This window comes from Schistocerca piceifrons, chromosome 3 (genome assembly GCF_021461385.2).
Source record: "Schistocerca piceifrons isolate TAMUIC-IGC-003096 chromosome 3, iqSchPice1.1, whole genome shotgun sequence".
Lineage (NCBI taxonomy): Eukaryota > Metazoa > Arthropoda > Insecta > Orthoptera > Acrididae > Schistocerca > Schistocerca piceifrons.
In genome coordinates this window covers 684269675-684293031 of record NC_060140.1, presented here as the reverse complement: position 1 = coordinate 684293031, position 23357 = coordinate 684269675, and the positions used below count along the sequence as shown (strand labels likewise).

Below are 23357 nucleotides of genomic sequence, written 5' to 3'. Positions count from 1 at the left end.
TTACCACAGGGAAAGCATGTGTTTGGTCTACATCCTCTTGCTGTACAAATACATTATCTGTTAGAGTACTACAATCCTGAGCTATATGTGTAGGGAAATTGATCACTGATTCTAAGTTGTATGTTGATAACAAAAATTCTCGTTCACGTTTCCTATCAGAATTGCTTAGAAAGTTATCATTGAAATCACCACAGATTAATAAATTCTTCTTTTTGTCTGACAGACAGTGTAATAGGGAGTCAAACTTTTTTATGAATAGCTCCCAATCTCCTAGTGGAGACCTGTACACTGTTGATAATATCAACACAACATTATCTAGCTAAAGTTCGCATGCACAAACCTCAAACTGCTGATCAACACAAAATTTGCTTACTTAAACAGTTCTGTATTTATACCCTTGTTTTATGAAAATTACAACTCCTCCTTTATCCATACTAGATCTACAAGTGTAAGATGCTAAATTATATCCATTTATATTGACATTTTCCATCCCCACAGCTACATGGTGCTCAGACAGACAAAGTGAATCAATCTCATTCTTATTTTTGAGATCATCTAAACACATTATCAGCTCGCCGGCCGGAGTGGCCGTGCGGTTCTAGACGCTACAGTCTGGAACCGAGCGACCGTTACGGTCGCAGGTTCGAATCCTGCCTCGGGCATGGATGTGTGTGTTTTCCTTAGGTTAGTTAGGTTTAATTATTTCTAAGTTCTAGGCGACTGATGACCTCAGAAGTTAAGTCGCATAGTGCTCAGAGCCATTTGAACCATTATCAGCTCATCTACTTTATTTTTTATTCCCCTGATATTTTGGTGAAGTAAGTTGATACCACCCTTAGCTTTGACCCTATTTGCTGTGCACGAAGTTTCTTTTCTTCTATTTTCCTTGGTTGTTGTCTGTCTGGAATTTGGTTTTAATCTAAAAAACCTGTCTGCCTGGTCCCAATAACCCCTTGTGTGACGGTGGTCCCCCTTACAGTATCTGCTAATAGAGAAGCTAACTTATCTTTCCCCTTCCTGTTAAGGTGCAGGCCATGTGTAGTGTAACCCCACTACCAATAGCATCAACTGGAACAACACTCATGTGAGACTTTCCCGGTGTCTAGAGCATCCCGTTCAGCTCAGTGTTAACACACGTTACAGCAGTGTTTACCCAAGGCTGATCATGGCGCTGAAAGACCTCCGTAAGACCCACATTCGTGTGCTCAGTTTCTGCACCTATTTTATCCAGGTCACTCCTAATACTATATCTTGGATTCATAGCCAGGCTGTTTCTGCTCCCCCAACTATAATTAGCTGATCTTGTTTCTCAAAGTCCTTGCATAGCTGACCTAAGTTTTCTGTCACCTGGCTAAGGCTAGCACTTGGTTTCACAAAACTTGTGACGTGGTACTCTGTCCCTAATTTCTCCTGAAGCTGTTGGCCCACACCCCTCCCATGACTGCTAACGATAAGCAGAATTTTTCTTTTCCTGTTCTGGTTTGATCCCGACCTGTCTTTTTTCTTTAAGCTGGTATTCTGCTTCAACCTACATTCAACTACATTTGAATGAGGCCCTTCCTCCAATACTTCAGATAGCAAGCCAAACTGATTTGCTAACTGAATTTCAGAAGTTTTATCAATTGTTTCCCTTTTTCGTCCTTTGCTTGCTACCTTTTTCCAGCGCCCAGAGCCCCTTTCCTCCCTTACCTTACGTAATTCCAAATTCACGATTTCTAATTGAGCCTTAAGGGCACAAATCTTTGCTTCCTGTTCCGCGATTTTTCTCTCCTTTCTTCATAACCTACACTGCCGTGGAAGAGCCTCATTATCTACCCTCGTTTCCTCTCCGCTGCACTCGCAACCACTACACTTGCCACACATTGTTTGATAGCAAAACGTAACACAAAAGCAGACAATAACTTCAGCAACACAATAGTTTCGTAACCTGTACTAAAACGTAACTAAGCACTAATGTAAAAATACTTATAAACTTGCTTCAGAAACTTTTAATTAACCACACAAATTCTGGATGAGAGACACGAATTAATTTAAGTTTGAAGCGCAAAGACTAGTCAAAAACAAATATCTACGCTCGTACGAAATTTACGCCAAAGTATCTAAACAAACTCGCGACTAGCCGGCCGAGGTGGCCGAGCGGTTCTAGGCGCTACAGTCTGGAACCGCGCGACCGCTACGCTCGCAGGTTCGAATCCTGCCTCGGGCATGGATGTGTGTGATGTCCTTAGGTTAGTTAGGTTTAAGTAGTTCTAGGTTCTAGGGGACTGATGACCTCAGAAGTTAAGTCCCATAGTGCTCAGAGCCATTTCAACCAAACTCGCGACTACCGGCCTTTACGAAATACTTCCTTTTCGATGTAATTACGCTTAGAAAAGCGAAACCTTCAATAGACAGATTAGATAAGAAGTAAATGCACTAGCCTAAAATGTAATATTAACTAAATTAGCTCTTATTTCAATATTAATCGCTTAACTTAGTGAGAGCTTCGTACACGCGCGTCCACCTGGCTGCAGGGTTGCAGTGCACTTAGATTATGTGGCATATGACGGAAAACTGATATTGTAATTAAATATTCCGAAATACGAGTGCATCTGACCAACAGATTTTTCACATGAGAAGGGGAACGGGGTCTTAACTAAGGAAATACATGGCATGTACTGCTTTCAGGCATTGTTTGTACATGTAGCTACGTTCAGGCAAATCGTGAAGAAGATATATCACACGAAGGTCGTGTAGAATCAGCGGGGAAATTTAGATGTTTAATTGTATCTGGAACTTATCATTTAATGCAGAGCTGAGTAGCACGTTCTGTTATGTGGCAACGATTTCAGTCAGTTTACTAATAAGGTTTTCATGCTTAGTGATTTTTTACATTCCTTTCAGATTTTCAGTCCGATGATGTTTATATGAATGCACAAAATTTCGCCTGAGAGCCTTACTGGGATCATCAGGTGTTAAGAAACAAACATAATATAGAGAATTTCAAATTTTTGTTATTTTTCTTAAAGAAGTCAGAATGGTTCTCCGAATTTCTCCACTATCTTACGTCGTTATAAATAGGAGAATTCTGCCAAACATAGTGAATCATCAATATTTTATGATTTCCTGTTATGATGCTACATCATACGGTTTGTTACTCATTCGGATTACAAAAACGTGTACTTATCTCGTAACACATACAGCGCTTCTTTTAAAAAATGGAATAAAAGATAAGAGTTCTAGATCAACAATATTTCACAAAGTTTCTCCAGTCAGCTTAACGCTGAATTTCGGAAAACTGTTCGCATCTCTCAGGACTCCATCCGTTCCTACGCCAAAAAGTATATTGTCGCAGAAGCCGAGTAGCGCATTTACCGTAGTGATAGCCGGCATGGTAGCTCAGCGTGTTCGGTCAGAGAGCTGGTTGGCCTCTGTAATAAAAAACTGTGTGGAAGGATCAACAAACGAACTTAAACGGATGTCATGTGACGTCCGCAACGACTAAACACAACGATCAACAACGGAAGAAAAAATTGTAATGGTTATGACATTAGATAGTTGCATGGAGGGTCGTGTGTTCAAAACTCACGTGAACGGAAAAACTTTAATTTCTATCATCGTTTCGAGTACATTCTAGAAGTATCCACAAATGTCAAGAATCATTGTACTGGAATGTTCTGCACCTGTATATATACCATATGTGTTCTGGCCGGAGGCAGTTCGCTCCGCGCTTTTGTATGTGCAAGTGGTAAATAAACCTTCGTCAAGTGAGGTTATTCGTCATTCATCTTCCTCTACGTGACATTATTCTGGTGGAGACGCGGGGTATTGGAACTTGTGATAGCGCACATTATCGACGACCCAGTGGCTCCCATCAGGTCACGACAGAGCCGCCGTTTACGGGGCGAGAAACCCGAGTTCGAGCCATATTCAACACTTCGCAATCTATCGGAGACAGAAGAAGAAGAGGACGTCACTATGACAGCAACTGTGTGCCACCACGTGAGACATCTGGGTTCTCTAGTGACGATGGCTAAGATCCAAACAAGTGGCTGGAGGTATACGAGCGTATAGCCAAATTTAACAAATGGGATGGCACCGTGTGTTTGGATAACGTATTTTTCTATTTGGAGGGCACTGCAAAGCACAACGAGGAGAAGTTCACAAGCTGGGAAGTATTCCAGACGGAACTGCGCAAGTATTTCAGCGACACATAACGACAGAAGTGCAAGGCTGAAGATAAATTAAAGTGCAGGGCACAGCGTCCAGGAGAAACGACAGCATCCTACATTCAAGACGTCTTGGAGCTGTATAAGATAGTAGATCCTCAAATGAAAGAGGAAGATAAGGTTGCACATCTAATGAAGGGTGTTGCTTAGGACATGTATCAAGCCCTACTCCTGAAGGAGGTTTCGAACGCAGACGATTTCTTAAAATGGTGCCAGTATATCGAGACAATGCATCAAAAAAGAATCACACGCAAGAAGTTTGAACGGCCTGCAAACGTCGTATCGATGTCTGTGATAGAGGGAGAAACTGATTTCACAAGTGTTCTTCGTCAGATAGTGAGAGAGGAAGTTCAGAAGGTAATTGTATCGCATGGCGAGCACAAAACCAAGACGCTTCAAGAGGTCATAAGGGAGAAAGTGGAACAGACATTGAACCCAATCTCTCGTCCTTCATTTCCCTTTAAAACGGTGAAAAAGCCGAGACCCAGGCGAAGCTACGTTCCTGCAATGCCGCTTGAGGAACCTGTAAGACCCAGGATAACAAACCAGTATGTTTCCACTGCGGACGACCGGGACATGCGGTGCGCTATTGTCGAGAAAAGCGGCGGATATTTCATGACGCCCGCGCCAGATCTTAGCCGACGCTAACTCCGGGACGATGAAGATGAATAAGATGTGGGTGCAGGACGACGTAGGTCACCATCGCCGGAAGCTCGCCGTTGGAGAGGACGCTCCCTAACACGCCGATCAAGGTCTCCATCACAGTTTAGAAGCTCCAGCCGATCACCTAGACGCCGTAACCTGTAAAACTGAAGGATGCGACCTTCCGTGGAGGTGAGGCCGCCGAAGATAAAAATCCTCCGCCGTCGATCACTACAAAATTGATAGGAAACTACGTCGATATCCTCTTGGATGACCAACCAGTCCAAGCTCTTGTGGACTCTGGAGTCATTTCGGAGAAGTACCGTCATCATTTGCAGAAAACCATATTCGTCGATAGCAAAACATCTCTGCTGAAGGTAGCTAATGGGAAATACATAAAACCTACAGGAAAATGTGTCATTCGTGTGGGTATAAGTGGCCATACATAGCCCTCAGACTTCATTGTCTTACAAGAAGGTAGCCATGACGTCACTCTCGGATGGGACTTTTTGAAAGCTTCTCAGGCAATTATAGATTGTGGTCGCTCGAAGATTATGCTAGACGAGATGAGATACTGTGGACAGGAAAATGCACATCCGAGTGTGTGGAGACTTTGTGTGCTGAATGAAGTGATCATTCCTGCAGTCAAAGCTAGAAAGGTAATTGCCATGTGTCATGCCGTGCATCAACCAATGGATCTTGTAGTGGAATGTAAGAGGAGCATACCACTGAAGAACAGCTTGGCCATCCCAGACTCTGTCGTCTCGTTTAAGAACGGATCCGGTGAATTGTGGATATTTAACTGTCGCCGAGAACCGCAGATCATTCCAAGACGCATGTGCGTAGCAAACGCTGAGCCGTTAATTGCAGAACGGCTGTCATAGAAACTTTCCATGCCGAGTCTGTGGGCGAAATTAGCGCTACCACTACAAGACAAGATCTTCTAGCTCGACTATCACCAGATCTCACAAAGGAATAACAGGAGAAGCTGCTTGCCATTCTTCAAGAGTTCTCTGAATGCTTCAATCCACAGGTGAAGAGCAAATTAGACAAATCGACAGTGAAGCACCGGATTAGCACTGGAGACCATCAAACAATAAGCCAGAGAGCATACCGTGTGTCAGCAACGGAACGTCGAATAATTCGCGACGAGGTAGAGAAAATGATGAAGAATGAAAGAATGACATCATTCGCAGAGTCCATGGTCGTCACCAGTAGTTCTCGTCAGGAAGGCAGTTGGCGCTTTTGTATGGATTACAGAAAGCTTAATAATATAACTGAAAACGACGTTTACCCTCTTCCAGGAATTGACGATACACTAGATTGTCTGAAGGGGGCTAAATGTTTCTTAACCACATACTCGGGATAGTGGCAAATCGAAGTAGATGAGGCTGATCGTGAGAAAACTGCATTCATCACCCCTGAGGGCCGTTGGGGTTGGGTTGTTTGGGGAAGGAGACCAGACAGTGAGGTCATCGGTCTCATCGGATTAGGGAGGAACGGGGACGGAAGTCGGCCGTGCCCTTTCAAAGAAACCATCCCGGCATTTGCCTGGAGCGATTTAGGGAAATCACGGAAAACCTAAATCAGGATGGCCGGACGCGCGATTGAACCGTCGTCCTCCCGAATGCGAGTCCAGTGAGGGCCTGTATGAGTTTAAGGTAATGCCGTTTGGTTTGTGTAATGCACCAGCAACTTTTGAACGGATGATGGATAATGTTCTACGTCACCTGAAGTGGACGATGTGTCTGTGTTATTTAAATGACATTGTAGTGTTCTCAGAGACATTTGATGAACACATAACAAGACTGAGGACCGTTCGTAAGTGTCTCCAACAAGCTGGACTGAAACTTAATCCGAGAAAGTGTCTCTTTGGAGCAAAAGAAATCAAAATACTTGGGCACCTTGTGTCAAACTAAGGTGTGCGGCCAGACCCAGAAAAGGTGTGAGTTATAACGGACTTTCCTATTCCTAAAAGTATTAGAGATGTGAGAAGCTTCCTCGGATTGTGTTCTTATTACTGTCGTTTTATCAAAGACTTTTGTATCAAAGCCAGGCTACTCCAAGAGTTGTTAAAAGCCGATGCTAAATTCATCTTGGGTGGTGCTCAACAAGATTCTTTCGATGCGCTGCGAAAAGCTCTGACGACTGACCCTGTGCTTGGTCTGTACGGTGAGAGAGACCTACAGAACTACACACAGATGCCAGTGGGTATGGGATCGGTGCTCTTCTGCTGCAGACTTCGGATGGAAAAGAGAAGGTTGTAGTCTATGCTTCTGGATACTTACAAAAGCTGAGAGAAACTACTCAACTGCAGAAAGAGAACGTCTTGCTGTGATCTGGGCTTTGTGCAAATTTCGACAGTATCTCTATGGAAGGCCATTCACAGTTATTACAGACTATCATTCACTTTGTTGGTTGATACGTCTTAAGGATCCAACAGGACGACTCGACAGGTGGGCACTACATCTTCAAGAGTATGGCATTACCGTAGTGTACAGAAGTGGAAGAAAACACCAAGATGCCGACTGTCTCTCAATAAACCCTGTGCAAGACCATCAAGACTTTGATGAAGATAGTGACTGTCTCGCTGCACTCCAGGATCTCTCTGCTGAGCAGAAGAAGGACGCCAAGATATTTCAAATTATGCTTGCCTTAAATCGGTCAGAGGATGTGAAAGGACAATTTAAGGTAGTTAATGGATTACTTTGCGAGAAAAACTTTGATCCTTTTGTGATTCCTAAACACATGCGCTTAGATGTTCTACAGAAATTCCATGACACACCTGAAGTGTCTGTCACTATGTGTCGCACTGTCGAGAGTGCCAGAGGAGAAAGGCAGTTCCTCAGAAGACACCTGGCCGACTCATACCAATTCCACCAGCCGAAACGCCTTTCCAATGTGTTGGGATTGACCTCTTCGGACAATTTCCAACGTCTGCTAGTGGCAATAGATGTATTATTGTTTGCACTGATTATCTGACACGTTATGCCACTACAAAAGCCGAAGCATTCGAGGTAGCCAAATTCATCGTAGAAGACATTGTATTGAAACACGGTGCCCCAAGGTCGTTAATTACGGATCGAGGGAAAGTTTTTCAATCGAATATTGTGACATAGATAAACCGTCGGTGCAACATTACTCATCACATGACGACAGTCTAACATCCACAAAGTAAGGGGCTTACTAAACTCCCTAATACGACCTTGGCCGACACGCTATCAATGTTCGTCAATGTTGAGCAGAGCAACTGGGATGAGATGCTACCTTTCGTGACGTTTGCCTACAACACCGCCAAACAAGACACCACAGGATGTACGCCATTTTTCCTGGTGCCTGGGCGTAAGGCGACGACGACGATGGACACTGTGTTTCCGTTACATCCTGATGAGGTGAACGACGACTACACCGGCCATGTGTTAACTAGAGCTGAGGTAGCTCGACAGTTAGCTCGACTCCGCACGCTGCAGGCTCAAGAAAACGATCGCCGAAGGTATGACGCGAGCCACCGCCCTGTTGTCTACCAGCCTGGTGACCTCGTCTGGATGTTCACTCCTGTTCGGAAGGTTGATCTCTCTGAGAAGCTCCTCGGGCGCTACTTTGGACCGTATAAGGTTGTAAGACAGTTGTCTGATGTTACTTATGAAGTTGAAGATTTCGTCCCCGACACAAGACGACGAAAGATAAGAGATACGGTCCACGTCCTTTGAATGAACCCCTACAAGAATCCTGCAACCCAGGGTAAACTCGAAGCTCCATCGACAGGGATCAAGCGGAAAGGTGACGAAGAACGTAGCGGCAAGGGAAGTTCTAAGAAGATCACAGCCAGGGCGAACATCAGTCGTTGCCGGATAAGGACGACGTAACACCGAAACGCTGTTCTCTTAAGGAGGGAGCAAAGTCGGAGAAAAAACCGAGCAGCACACTCGCCGTGGTGTAGTGGTTGTGATTCTAGATTACTGCATGGAAGATCGTGAGTTCAAAACTCACCTTAAGATGAAACCTTTTAATTTCTGTCTTCGGTTCGAGTACATTCTAGAAGCATCCACAAATGGTAAGAATCAGTGTACTGGAATGTACCTGTATATTTCCCGTATGTGTTCTGGCCGGAGGAAGTTCGCTCCGCACTCTTGTATGTGCAAGTGCTGAATAAACCTTCGTTAAGTGAAGTTAGTGTTCGTCATTCATCTACTTGCACCTTCCTCTACTGTATGTCTGTCCACAGCCACGTCACCCTGCAGGACCAATAATGCCGTCATCCTCCTTTTGTTTAGATGTTCCGATAACAAAAATTACATGATTTAAAAATTAAATTATTAATCTACAAAATAAACAACTCAATCAATAGCTTTCAACGTTGAGAACAGACCGAACGTGAGGAGAAGGGCTAGTGTAATTGGTTAATACAAACCATACAAAAATGCACGGAAGTATGTTTTTTAACACAAACCTACGTGTTTTTAAATGGAACCCCGTTAGTTTTGCTAGCACATCTGAACATATAAACAAATATGTAATCAGTGCCGTTTGTTGCATTGTAAAATGTTAATTACATCCGGAGATATTGTAACCTAAAGTTGACGCTTGAGTACCACTCCTCCGCTGTTCGATCGTTTGTATCGAAGAGCACCGAATTACGTAGGGATCCAAAGGGAACGGTGATGGACCTTAGGTACAGAAGAGACTGGAACAGCACATTACGTCCACATGCTAACACCTTTTTCTTGGTCTTTTTCACTGACGCACATTTACAATACCATGAGGGGTGAGGTACACGTACACACGTGGTTTACGTTTTCAATTACGGAGTGGAATAGAGTGTGTCCCGACGTGTCAGGCCAATAGATGTTCAATGTGGTGGCCATCATTTGCTGCACACAATTGCAATCTCTGGCGTAATGAATGTCGTACACGCCGCAGTACATCTGGTGTAATGTCGCCGCAGGCTACCACAATACGTTGTTTCATATCCTCTGGGGTTGTAGCACATCACGGTACACATTCTCCTTTAACGTACCCCACAGAAAGAAGTCCAGAGGTGTAAGATCAGGAGAACGGGCTGGCCAATTTATGCGTCCTCCACGTCCTATGAAACGCCCGTCGAACATCCTATCGAGGGTCAGCCTAGTGTTAATTGCGGAATGTGCAGGTGCACCATCATGCTGATACCACATACGTTGACGCGTTTCCAGTGGGACATTTTCGAGCAACGTTGGCAGATCATTCTGTAGAAACGCGATGTATGTTGCAGCTGTTTGGGCCCCTGCAATGAAGTGAGGACCAATGAGATGGTCGCCAATGATTCCGCACCATACATTTACAGTCCACGGTCGCTGTCGCTCTACCTGTCTGAGCCAGCGAGGACTGTCCACGGACCAGTAACGCATGTTCCGTAGATTCACTGCACCGTGGTTTGTGAAACCCGCTTCATCGGTAAACAGGTAGAACTGCAACGCATTCTCTGTTAATGCCCATTGACAGAATTGCACTCGATGATTAAAGTCATCACCATGTAATTGCTGATGTAGCGACACATGAATCAGGTGAAAGCGGTGACGATGCAGTATGCGCATGACACTACTTTGACTCAGTCCACCGGCTCTCGCAATGTCCCGTGTACTCATGTGTGGGTTCATGGCAACAGCAGCTAACACACCATGCACCCGCTTCTCCTGTGACGGGCCTGTTACGGACCCGTTTGCGTGCTACTACCATACCTGTTGCATACAGTTGGCGGTAGATGTTTTGCAATGTGCGGCACGTTGGATGCTCTCTGTCCGAGTACCGTTCTGCATACACCCTGCAGGCTTCAGCTGCATTTCGTCGACACTCGCCATAGATGAGTATCATCTCCGCCTTTTCAGAGTTCGAATACACCATGGTCACAGTTCCTACAACACTTCACTATCACAGACGTCTGGTAACACGGTGTACTACAGTTGGTCTGCATGCGGAGACGAATGCAGAATAACAATAGCAGCAAGCGCTACATGCGGACACTGCGGCAGCTAGACCAAACCACAACAGTGCACTACAGCCACACTCGTAAACACGGTCGTCATCGTAAAGATGTCCCTGCAGATGCTGCTCGCCGACCGTGGCCCGTATTTGTTACAACATGCAACTGAACGTCGGAGGTATCAAGCGTCAACTTTAGGTTACAATATCTCCGAATGTAATTAACATTTTACAATGCAACAAACGACACTGATTACGTATTTGTTTGTATGTTCAGATGTGCTAACAAAACTAACGTGGTTCCATTTAAAAAAAAAACGTAGGTTTGTGTTAAAAACATACTTCCGTGCATTTTTGTATGGTTTGTATTAAACAATTAACTAGCCCCTCTCCTCACGTTCGGTCTGTGGAATCGGTTCGTCAGTATTTGATGTGGTTTACGAAATATATCCAGCGGTAACGTTGGGTGACTCACCCTGTATAGTGAGCGATACTACTGTATACGTACATACTCAAGGACTAAATTTTGTATGAAACTGAATGTATCTTTGGACTTAACAAAGTATACTCCCTATGTGCTTAAATTTAAGACTCAATAATCCGGCGCCGTCGCTAATCCAGCACTCATACATGTAAGGAATGGCCGGATTAGCAAGGGTCTAGAGTAACAATAATTTCTACTTCTCATGTCAATATACACTTTTTTTTGTCATCAGTCTACTGACTGATTTGATGCGGCCCGCCACGAATTCCTTTCCTGTGCTAACCTCTTCATCTCAGAGTAGCACTTGCAACATACGTCCTCAATTATTTGCTTGACGTATTCCAATCTCTGTCTTCCTCTACAGTTTTTGCCCTCTACGGCTCCGTCTAGTACCATGGAAGTCATTCCCTCATGTCTTAGCAGATGTCCTATAATCCTGTCCCTTCTCCTTATCAGTGTTTTCCACATATTCCTTTCCTCTCCGATTCTGCGTAGAACCTCCTCATTCCTTACCTTATCAGTCCACCTAATTTTCAACATTCGTCTATAGCACCACATCTCAAATGCTTCGATTCTCTTCTGGCCATTAAAATTGCTACGCCAAGAAGAAATGCAGATGATTAACGGGTATTCATTGGACAAATGTATCACACTATAACTGACATGTGATTACATTTTCACGCAATTTGGGTGCATAGATCATGAGAAATCAGTACCCAGAACAACCACCTCTGGCCGTAATAACGGCCTTGATACGCCTGGGCATTGAGTCAAACAGATCTTGGATGGCGCGTACAGGTAGAGCTGCCCATGCAGCTTCTACACGATACCACAGTTCATCAAGAATAGTGACTGTCGTATTGTGACGAGCCAGTTGCTCGCCCACCATTGACCAGACGTTTTCAATTGGTGAGAGATCTGGAGAATGTGCTGGCCAGGGCAGCAGTCGAACGATTCGGTATGCAGAAAGGCCAGTACAGGACCTGAAACACGCAGTCGTGCATTATCCTGCTGAAATGTACGGTTTCGCAGTGATCAAATGAAGGGTAGAGCCTCGGGTCGTAACACATCTGAAATGTAACGTCCACTGTTCAAAGTGCTGTCAATGCGGACAAGAGGTGACCGAGACGTGTAACCAATGGCACCCCATACCATCACGCCGGGTGATACGCCAGTATGGCGATGACGAATACACGATTCCAATGTGCGTTCATCGCGATGTCGCCAAACACGGATGCGACCATCATGATGCAGTACACACAACCTGGATTCATCCGAAAAAAATGACGTTTTGCCATTCGTGCACCCAGGTTCGTCGTTGAGTACACCATCGCAGGCGCTCCTGTCTGTGATGCAGCGTCAAGGGTAACCACAGCCATGGTCTCCGAGCTGATAGTCCATGCTGCTGCAAACGTCGTCGAACTGTTCGTGCAGATGATTGTTGTCTTGCAAACGTCGCCATCTGTGACTCAGGGATCGAGACGTGGCTGCACCATCTGTTACAGCCATGCGGATAAGATGCCTGTAATCTCGACTCCTAGTGATACAAGGCCGTTGGGATCCAGTACGGCGTTCCTGAACCCACGAATTCCATATTCTGCTAACAGTCATTGGATCTCGACCAACGCGAGTAGCAATGTCGCAATACGATAAACCACAATCGCGATAGGCTACAATCCGACCTTATCGAAGTCGGAAACGTGATGGTACGCATTTCTCCTCCTTAGACGAGGCATCACAACAACGTTTCACCATGCAACGCCGGTCACTGCTGTTTGTGTATGAGAAATCGGTTGGAAACTTTTCTTATGTCAGCACGTTGTAGGTGTCGCCACCGGCCCCAACCTTGTTTGAATGCTCTGAAAAGCTTATCATTTGCATATCACAGCATCTTCTTCATGTCGGTTAAATTTCGCGTCTGTAGCACGTCATCTTCGTGCTGTAGCAATTTTAATGGCCAGTGGTGTATATTGCTGGACTATACCGGGTGCATACCCATCATCATCAGTATCGGCAATACGTTTCATTTAGAATACAGCGTTACTTAATGTGACGATGTGAATGGCACTCTGGAGCCGCGCGACCGCTACGGTCGCTGGTTCGAATCCTGCCTCGGGCATGGATGTGTGTTATGTCCTTAGGTTAGTTAGGTTTAAGTAGTTCTAAGTTCTAGGGGACTGATGACCTCAGATGTTAAGTCCCATAGTGCTCAGAGCCATTTGAAGCATTTTTTTTGAATGGCACCATGGGAGCGCTTACTGCCTAGGACTGCCGCTCAGTTGAGAAGCCGGTGGAACGGGCTCCTCGTGGGGCGGCCTTGACGTTGCTAAGATAGAGCGTGGGGGGAGGGGGGGAGGGGTGGGGCGATAGTGAAAGCTTAAGATGGTGGAGGTAGCAGCTTACAAGCGCAGTCATCAGACTTTTTAGCACGGAGGTATGTGAGAAGAATGACTGCTGCAGATGCGAGCTAATGGTCGCAGAAGTTCTCACGCTAGAAGCCGAGGCGATTTCCCGCTACAATATAGTGAACCGAATCAGTTTGGATGAGTGTAGAGCCGGAGGAGACGTTACGATTTGTTCTAGAAGTTTCTACCAAACTGGGTATGAGTTAAAGGCGGTTGGCTGACAGCTTCATGACTCGTAAAGTGGGAGGGGTTCCGTTTGTAATAGGTGCGGTGATTGGCAGCATAGAGAGTGCACGCTAACGGGGTGAGGCTTGCTCCGAACTGGGCACTGCGCAGCGACGGACTCTCTCTGGCAGCTGTGGAGAGAACACACGTCGCCGGATAATGTTGAAAGACATTCCCTTATGTGCGATTTACTCAGCATGTGCTGTATGATACCAACCGAACTGGCATGGCTTTTGGATTCAAAAGTGATCTGCACTGACCGCACCGACAGAGAAACATGCCCGCCCCCTGGCTATAAGACGCGGATTTTCTTGTGATCGATGGCTATAAGACGCGTATTTTCTTTTTTCTGTTTTTTTCCTTTTTTTTAATGAGTAGTTTCCTCAAAATCGACGTAGAAGGAGTGCGTAGCTGAGAACATGCGCGAATTCCAAAACACCAGTTCTTATTATTTTATGCGAAAATTAAGTACAGAAACGGATGTTTTCGTTGCTTCATCTACGAGGGTAATCCCAAAAGTAAGGTCTCCTATTTTTTATAAGTACATAGACCTGTTCATTTCTATAGTGGTTTACATCAGTTTACAGCTTGAACATTTAGCTATTTTACGACATAATCACCACTTCTGTCGATGCATTTTTATAGACGCTGTGGCAGTTTTTGTACGCGCATGTCGTACCAGCTCGCCGTCATGCTGTTCAGAAAGTTATGAACCTCTTCTGTCACCTCGTCGTCGGAGCTGAATTGCTGGGACCACAATTAACGCTGACAGGTACTGTAAGACTCCGAAAACGGACAATTCAGAACCGGAGAAGAGGAATGTTGAACAAGGGCGTTCACATACTCCATGACAACGCTCGCCCAAACATCGCTCGGCAAACCGTTGCTCTCCTGCAACAATTTCAGTGGAACATAATCACCTACCCACCCTATAGTCCTGACTTGGCGCCCAGTGACTATCACCTGTTCCCTAGGTTAAAAACACGTTTGGCCGGAAAGCGATTCAGCTCCGACAACGAGGTGAAAGAAGAGGTTCATAACTTTCTGAACAGCATGGCGGCAAGCTGGTGTGACATGGGCATACAAAAACTGCCACAGCGTCTACAAAAATAAATTGACAGAAATGGTGATTATGTCTAAAAATAGCTAAATGTTCAAGCTGTAAGCTGATGTAGAAATAAACAAGTCTATGTACTTATAAAAATAGTAGACCTTACTTTTGGGATTACCCTCGTAGATGAAGCAACGAAAACATCCGTTTCTGTACTTAATTTTCGCATAAAATAATAAGAACTGGTGTTTTGGAATTCGCGCATGTTCTCAGCTACGCACTCCTTCTACGTCGATTTTGAGGAAACTACTCATTAAAAAAAAGGAAAAAAACAGAAAAAAGAAAATACGCGTCTTATAGCCATCGATCACAAGAAAATCCGCGTCTTATAGCCACACATCACAGTCTGATAACGAACTTTTCTTTTCGTTATTACCCATAGTTACTGTGATACTTCAATGTAAACTATGACACCGAGCATATTTTCGAAAGTTTGCACAGGAAATATTGTCGCTGGCCAGTTTATGTTTGGTGCGTTTTATACCACACATTACGGCATACGAAATATACTAACATATCTAAATTTCTTAAACTCTGGAAGGAGACTCATAGCTCTTTCCATATTCGTGAGACATATTGGAGATGGTCCGAGACGAGGCTGGCAGCCACGGACCGCACGTGCTGCTATTGCTGCGTGCAATGCGTAGTACGGAGCTGCCTTCGTGTACGCTGCCCACACAAACCGAAGCTGGAAACCAAAGCTCAGTTAAATGAAAAGACGCTGGGAGTCATCAGCTCATGACGTTGAGTGTATGTTTTTAGGGTTCCGTATCTAAATCGGTAAGAAATGGTATCCTTAAAGGATCACTTACTGTCGGACTGGTTGTTTGTCTGTCCGGCTGTTAAGACCCCTTTTTCCCAGGAACGGATACATATATCAACTTAAAATTTAAGTCACATACTAAAATCCACCTTCCCTTAGTAATATACAAAATGTAAACTTCTACATCAGTGGATACAACAATTTGTTATATATTGATACTCGCAAACTCACTCATCAAAACCTATAGGGTACTTCCCGTTGACCTTGAAACATATCTGACAGTAATCAAGGGTCCACAGTACAAGAAAAGGAAAAAAGTCCGAAATTTGTTAATTTGTAATTATATAACAAGAAAGAATTCTTTCGTCATTTGTATTCGATTATCTGTCTTTCCGTCTGTTAATAATTTTCTTTCCCAGAAACGGGTAGACGCATCAATTTGAAAGTTATGTCACATACTGATGTCTACAACCCCTTGGCAGGGTACGAAATGTAATCTTCTGCGTCAATGCAGTCAAAAGATACGGCCATTTCTGTCACATATTTTGATTTCGATATCGATAGCAGGCAAAAATCGCCGAAATTATCGATTTTTAGGAAGGATGAGTGGTCTTTACTTATAATTATGTTTGAACTGAACTGTCAGTACGCGAATCCTACTCGCATTTTTCCGGCTTTTTTTCCCGTCTGTGTTTCCTGATCTCAGGAAACAATGTTACTTACACTGTTTTGTTCGCAACGTTGTCTGTATTACTGAATTTATTCGCTCATTTACGTAATGAACTTGAACACTAACAAATCTAAAGCAAATCCGGTAGAGAGGCGATATGATTCAGTGAGCAAACAAGCAGACACAGAGAAAACAATAGCGAGACTGGTGCTGCACTCAGCGATGTTGGTACCCAAGGGGTGGTGAGTCGGAGCCAGAGCACACATCCTCCTGTCCTTCAGCACGGGAGAGGACCCTCTACCTACTTCTACGCTCTGTTTCTCTGTCCCCTCCGTCCATGACGACCCCTCCCAGACTCCGTCAAGCTTATGCAGCGCAAGAAGTACAGGATATGCTATTAATTACAGAGAGGAAGGGAATTTGAGGGATGTGTTAGTTGCTCGACCTTCGCAATCAATAATATGACCCGTGTTATGAGCACAAGATATTCATTCATCGACCGGTAGAAACGTTACACGGATTTCGATTAAATGGATCAAAAGCAAAGATATATGAGGAGAATCAGTCCACCACGTGAGTCACTGTTTTTCTAATGTTATGACGTAGCGGTATTGTACTCCATAGTTATCACCGGTCTCTGGATTTTTTTCAAGCTGAGCGCGCCTTTTCTCTGCAGAGAACATTGTCTTGCTGTATTACAACACTGCCTCTGGGATACTGGTCACGTGACTCCTAACTGAGGTATTCGGCCAATATTGTGGGACATTTTGACAAATGTTTTTCAGAGAGGAACAAAGGGATTTTTTTTTGTTTTTGCAAAAAGTGAGATGATTTTGGCACATTTAATTGCTGCCTCAAACATATTGTTGTAATAGTTATGGTACATATAACAGCAAAGATAAACATTTCACGGCAGTTAAGTATACGAGACCCGCAAACTGTCATTGTACAACCAGCAGTCTACAGTCTTACTACGAGCACAATAGGTTTGCTTACACAACAGTAACACACATGCACTGTTATAGGACGGATTGTCAGATACCGCGAAAATAACGTGAAACAACTCAGAAAGTAATTATACGACACCCGTTGACAGTCGTTTGTTCAATCAGCAGCCACCACTCCCATCGTAGTAGCTATTGTTCGTTCAAATTTCCTTTCGTATGTTGTTGTTGTTGTGGTCTTCAGTCCTGAGACTGGTTTGATGCAGCTCTCCATGCTACTCTATCCTGTGCAAGATTCTTCATCTCCCAGTATCTTCTGCAACCTACATCCTTCTGAATCTGCTTAGCGTATTCATCTCTAGGTCTCCCTCTACGATTTTTACAATCCACGCTGCCCTCCAGTGCCAAATTGCTGATCCCTTGATGCCTCGAAACAGGTCTTACCAACCGATCCCTTCTTCTAGACAAGTTGTGCCACAAACTCCTCTTCTCCCCGATTCTATTCAATACCTCCTCATTAGTTATGTAATCTACCCATCTAATCTTCAGCATTCTTCTGTAGCACCACATTTAGAAAGCTTCTATTCTCTTCTTGTCTAAACTATTTATCGTCCATGTTTCACTTCCATACATGGCTACACTCCGTACAAATTCTTTCAGAAACGACTTCCTGACACTTAAATCTATACTCCATGTAACAAATTTCTCTTCATCAGAAACGCTTTCCTTGCCATTGCCAGTCTACATTTTATATCCTCTCTACTTCGACCATCATCAGTTATTTGGCTCCCCAAATAGCAAAACTCCGTTACTACTTTAAGTGTCTCTTTTCCCAATCTAATTCCCTCAGCATCACCAGATTTAATTCGACTACATTCCATTATCCTCGTTTTGCTTTTGTTGATATTCATCTTATACCCTCCTTTCAAGACACTGTCCATTCCGTTCAGCTGCTCTTCCAAGTCCTTTGCTGTCTCTGACAGAATTACAATGTCATCGGCGAACCTCAATGTTTTTATTTCTTCTCCATGGATTTTAATTCCTACTCCGAATTTTTCTTTTCAGAATTTGAAAGGGAGTATTCCAGTCAACATTGTCAAAAACTTTCTCAAAGTCTACAAATGCTAGAAACGTAGGTTTGCCTTTCCGTAATCTTTCTTCTAAGATAAGTCATAGGGTCAGTATTGCCTCACGTGTTCCAACATTTCTACGGAATCCAAACTGATCTTCCCCGAGGTCTTCTTCTACCAGTTTTTCCATTCGTCTGTAAAGAATTCGCGTTAGTATTTTGCAGCTGTGATTTATTCAAATGGTTCAAATGGCTCTGAGCACTATGGGACTTAACTTCTGAGGTCATCAGTCTCCTAGAACTTAGAACTACTTAAACCTAACTAACCTAAGGACATCACACACATCCATGCCCGAGGCAGGATTGGAAACTGCGGCCGTAGAAGTCGCGCGGTTCCGGACTGAAGCACCTAGAACCGCTCGGCCCCCAGGGCCGGCTGTGATTTATTAAACTAATAGTTCGGTAATTTTCACATGTGTCAACACCTGCTTTCTTTGGGATTGGAATTACTATATTCTTCTTGAAGTCTGAGGGAATTTCGCCTGTCTCACCAGATGGTAGAGGTTTGTTAGACCTGGCTCTCCCAAGTCTGTCAGTAGTTCTAATGGAATGTTGTCTACTCCCGGGGCCTTGTTTCGACTTAGGCCTTTCAGTGCTCTGTGAAACTCTTCACGCAGTATTATATCTCCCATTTCATCTTCATCTACACCCTCTTCCATTTCCATAATATTGTCCTCAAGAACATCGCCCCTGTATAGACCCTCTATATACTCCTTCCACCTTTCTGCTTTCCCTTCTTTGCTTAGAACTGGGTTTCCACCTGAGCTCTTGATATTCATGCAAGTGGTTCTCTTTTCTCCAAAGGTCTCTTTGATTTTCCTGTAGGCAGTATCTATCTTACCCCTCGTGAGATAAACCTCTACATCCTTACATTTGTCCTCTAGCCATTTTCCACTTCCTGTCGATCTCATTTTTGAGACGTTTGTATTTCTTTTTGCCTGCTTCACTCACTGCGTTTTTGTATTTCTCCTTTCATCAGTTAAATTCAGTATCTCTTCTGTTACTCACGGATTTCTACTAGCCCTCGTCCTTTTACCTACTTGATCCTCTGCTGCCTTCACTATTTCATTCCTCAAAGCTACCCATTCTTCTTCTACTGTATTTCTTTCCCCCATTCCTGTCAATTGTTCCCTTATGCTCTTCCTGAAACTCTGTGCAACCTCTGGTTCTTTCAGTTTATCCAGGTCCCATCTCCTTAAATTCCCACCTTTTTGCAGTTTCTTCAGTTTTAATCTACAGTTCATAACCAATAGATTGTGGTCAGAGTCCACATCTTCCCCTGGAAATGTCTTACAATTTAAAATCTGGTTCCTAAATCTCTGTCTTACCATTATATAATCTATCTGAAACCTGTCAGTATCTCCAGCGTTCTTCCATGTATACAACCTTCTTTCATGATTCTTGAACCAACTGTTAGCTATGATTAAGTTATGCTCTGTGCAGAATTCTACCAGGCGGCTTCCTCTTTCATTTCTTAGCCCCAATCCATATTCACCTACTACGTTTCCTTCTCTTCCTTTTCCTACTGTCGAATTCCAGTCACCCATGACTATTAAATTTTCGTCTCCCTTCACTACCTGAATAATTTCTTTTATCTCATCGTACATTTCATCATCTGTAGAGCTAGTTGTCATATAAACTTGTACTACTGTAGTAGGCGTGGGCTTCGTATCTATCTTGGCCACAATAAGGCGTTCACTATGCTGTTTATAGTAGCTTACCCGCACTCCTATTTTTTATTCATTATTAAACCTGCCCCTGCATTACCCCTATTTGATTTTGTATTTATAACCCTGCATTCACCTGATCAAAAGTCTTGTTCCTCCCGCCACCAAACTTCACTAATTCCGACTACATCTAACTTTAACCTATCCATTTCCCTTTTTAAAGTTTCTAACCTACCTGCCCAATTAAGGTATGTGACATTCCACGCTCCGATCCGTAGAACGTCAGTTTTCTTTCTCTTGATAACGACGTCCTCTTGAGTAGTCCCCGCCCGGAGATCCGAATGGGGGACTATTTTACCTCTGGAATATTTTACCCAAGAGGACGCCATTATCATTTAATCATACAGTAAAGCTGCATGCCCTCGGTAAAAATTACGGCTGTAGTTTCCCCTTGCTTTCAGCCGTTCGCAGTACCACAACAGCATTGGCCGTTTTAATTAGTGTTGCAGGGCCAGATCAGTCAATCATCCAGACTGTTGCCCCCGCAATATTGAAAAGGCTGCTGCCCCTCTTCAGGAACCACACGTTTGTCTGGCCTCTCAACAGATACCCCTCCGTTGTGGTTGCACCTACGATACGGCTATCTGTATCGTTGAGGCATGCAAGCCTCCCCACCAACGGCAAGGTCCATGGTTAATGGAGGGGGAGGGGGGCTTTTCGTATACAAGACTTAAATACCAGAATGAGATTTTCACTCTGCAGGGGAGTGTGCGCTGATATGAAACTTTCTGGCAGATTAAAACTGTGTGCCAGGCCGAGCATCGAACTCGGGACCTTTGCCTTGTGCAGGCAAGTGCTCTACCAACTGAGCTACCCAAGCACGACTCACGCCCCGTCCTCACAGGTTTGGAAGATAGGAGACGAGGTACTGGCAGAAGTAAAGCTGTGAGGACGGTGCGTGAGTCGTGCTTGGGTAGCTCAGTTGGTAGAGCACTTGCCCGCGGAAGGCAAAGGTCCCGAGTTCGAGTCTCGGCCCGGCACACAGTTTTAATCTGCCAGGAAGTTCCAAGACAAATAAATCATTATTTATGAATGAATAACACGTGTGAAACATGTTGAACTTACGAATAAACAATGCATCTTAGAATGCAAGCTAGATGGAGGCCAAGTCAAGCGCCATGTTAAGCGGTAACGTAGCATATTGTTATACGGTATTGTTTGAAGTGCTTTAATGTACTCAGTTAACACAAGTGTCACTCAAAGTTATTACCACTTCGTTACCGCTTGGAATTTGAGTCTTGTGTGCGAATCTTGATCTTATTAAATAATAATTGTTTCTGTGTCGTTTATTTTGTACACATTTAAGAATGTCAGACTGTGATCCTTGGAATGCAAATAAACCGAAATCCGGTGCAGTGAATTAGATCTGGAAAAAACATACTAAAACTTTCCAAGGCTCTGGGCTTCAAATTGACAGATTTAAAGGTTGTTTGCAGGCTGTTGAAGGTGACAACAGAAAGACTCAGTGTAAGGCATGTAACGTGATTGTTACTTGTGGTAAAAACGAACTCTTAAACATGCCCATCGAGTTAAACACATTAAAAAATATTAAAATTGTGCAAAGTAACGGAACTGTTGCTGACCTGTGTTAAAAGATGTTTTCTCTGACTCTTTAATTGCTTCAAAGGTGACCTTAGATTATACAACTTGTACCAGTATAATGAAAGATGTTATTGCTCAGGTGGAAAGTGATAAAACGGTTAGGTTGCTAAAGAACATTAAATTTTCTGTTCTGGTGGACGAGAGTACGGACAAATCAGGTAACAAACATACGTCCGTTTCAGTGAAATGTATGTCGCCAATTGACGGACGTGTGAAGACACAACTTCAGGAATTGATCTCTTTGGATGCCAAAGACTGCTCGGCAGAAACCCTATTTATAGCTCTGGAGAGTATGTTGAAAGAGAAGGATATTTCAACTACAAATGTTACTGGCATGGCTTGTGGCAATGCGTCTGTAATGATGCGAAGCCGCAATTCGGTTGTAACAAAACTCAGAAATGTTGTATCAAATCTGATTGTTCTCAACTGTATAAGCCATTCATCTGTTTTAGTTGCAAGCAAGGCATGTGAGAAGATTCCTAGATCCTCTGAAGAGTTAATAACGTCCATGGCAAGCTACATATCTGGCAGTGCAAAGCGCTGCACTACCTTAGAATTTTTTGGAGTCAAACGTAAAAAGGTGCTTAAATTATCAGTTACGCTATGGCTTGTTTTACATGCATATGTCGTTCGAATGCTGGAAAACTGGGATGTATTTTAGCACTACTTTCACTTAGAAACTGTCGGAAATAAATTAAAGTTTGCAAATAACTCTTCGTGAATTAGAAAATTCGTATACTAAATCTTACATGTTTGATTTACTTCAAAAGTTTTAACGCCCTTTTCCAATTGAGGAAAATATTAATTCACGAGCTTTCAGGAGGTTCCTTGCGTCTGTTTCAAAACGTAGGTCAACTTTCTAAACCCTGGTGTCCCCACTGATATGCACAACCATGCCATTGTCTCCCATTAAAATCAGTGTATCTTGGCCTCGAATGTGAACAGTTATTGCAAACTCTCCCTAGAGAATGTGAAAGGGGAATTCATCAAATAAAACGTAAATGTCTTGATTTCTGTATTGCAGCAATCGAAGAAATGAAGAAACGTCTAATTTTACAGGATTAATTTTTGGAAACTTAAAATTCATAGAGAAATTTATTGTATTAACAGCTAACGGAAGGTTCCAGATAAGGGATGTATCGTGTATTGCAGCAAAGTTTGGTGGATTTGATCTAAATACCTTAGCAGTTGAATGTAGAAGTCGTCCACTTGTGCCTGAGGATAGGAAATGGACTTAAACTGTATGTGGAGTGAAATCTCAAAACTGAAACACTTCCAGCTGTGTTTCAAAATATCAACAAACTTGCTAAGCAAGTTCTTTCAATGCCACATTCTAACGCTGAACCCGAATGACAATTTTCTATTGTAAGTGATATAAAAACAAGAAAACGGAACAGAATTGGAGGTGGGAATTTAAATTCCATGCGTGTTGTGAGATCTTCATTTCAAGCAGACGGAATAGACTGCACAACTTCTGAAGCGGAAAAAA

At 43.6% G+C, this 23357-nt stretch overlaps 1 non-coding gene across 1 annotated transcript; it reads left to right on the top strand.

The window, feature by feature from the left end:
- Positions 1-21172: 21172 nt before the first annotated feature.
- Trnap-cgg lies at positions 21173-21247 on the top strand. The gene has a single exon. It is a non-coding gene; the product is annotated as a tRNA-Pro (tRNA).
- The last annotated feature ends 2110 nt before the right edge of the window (positions 21248-23357 follow it).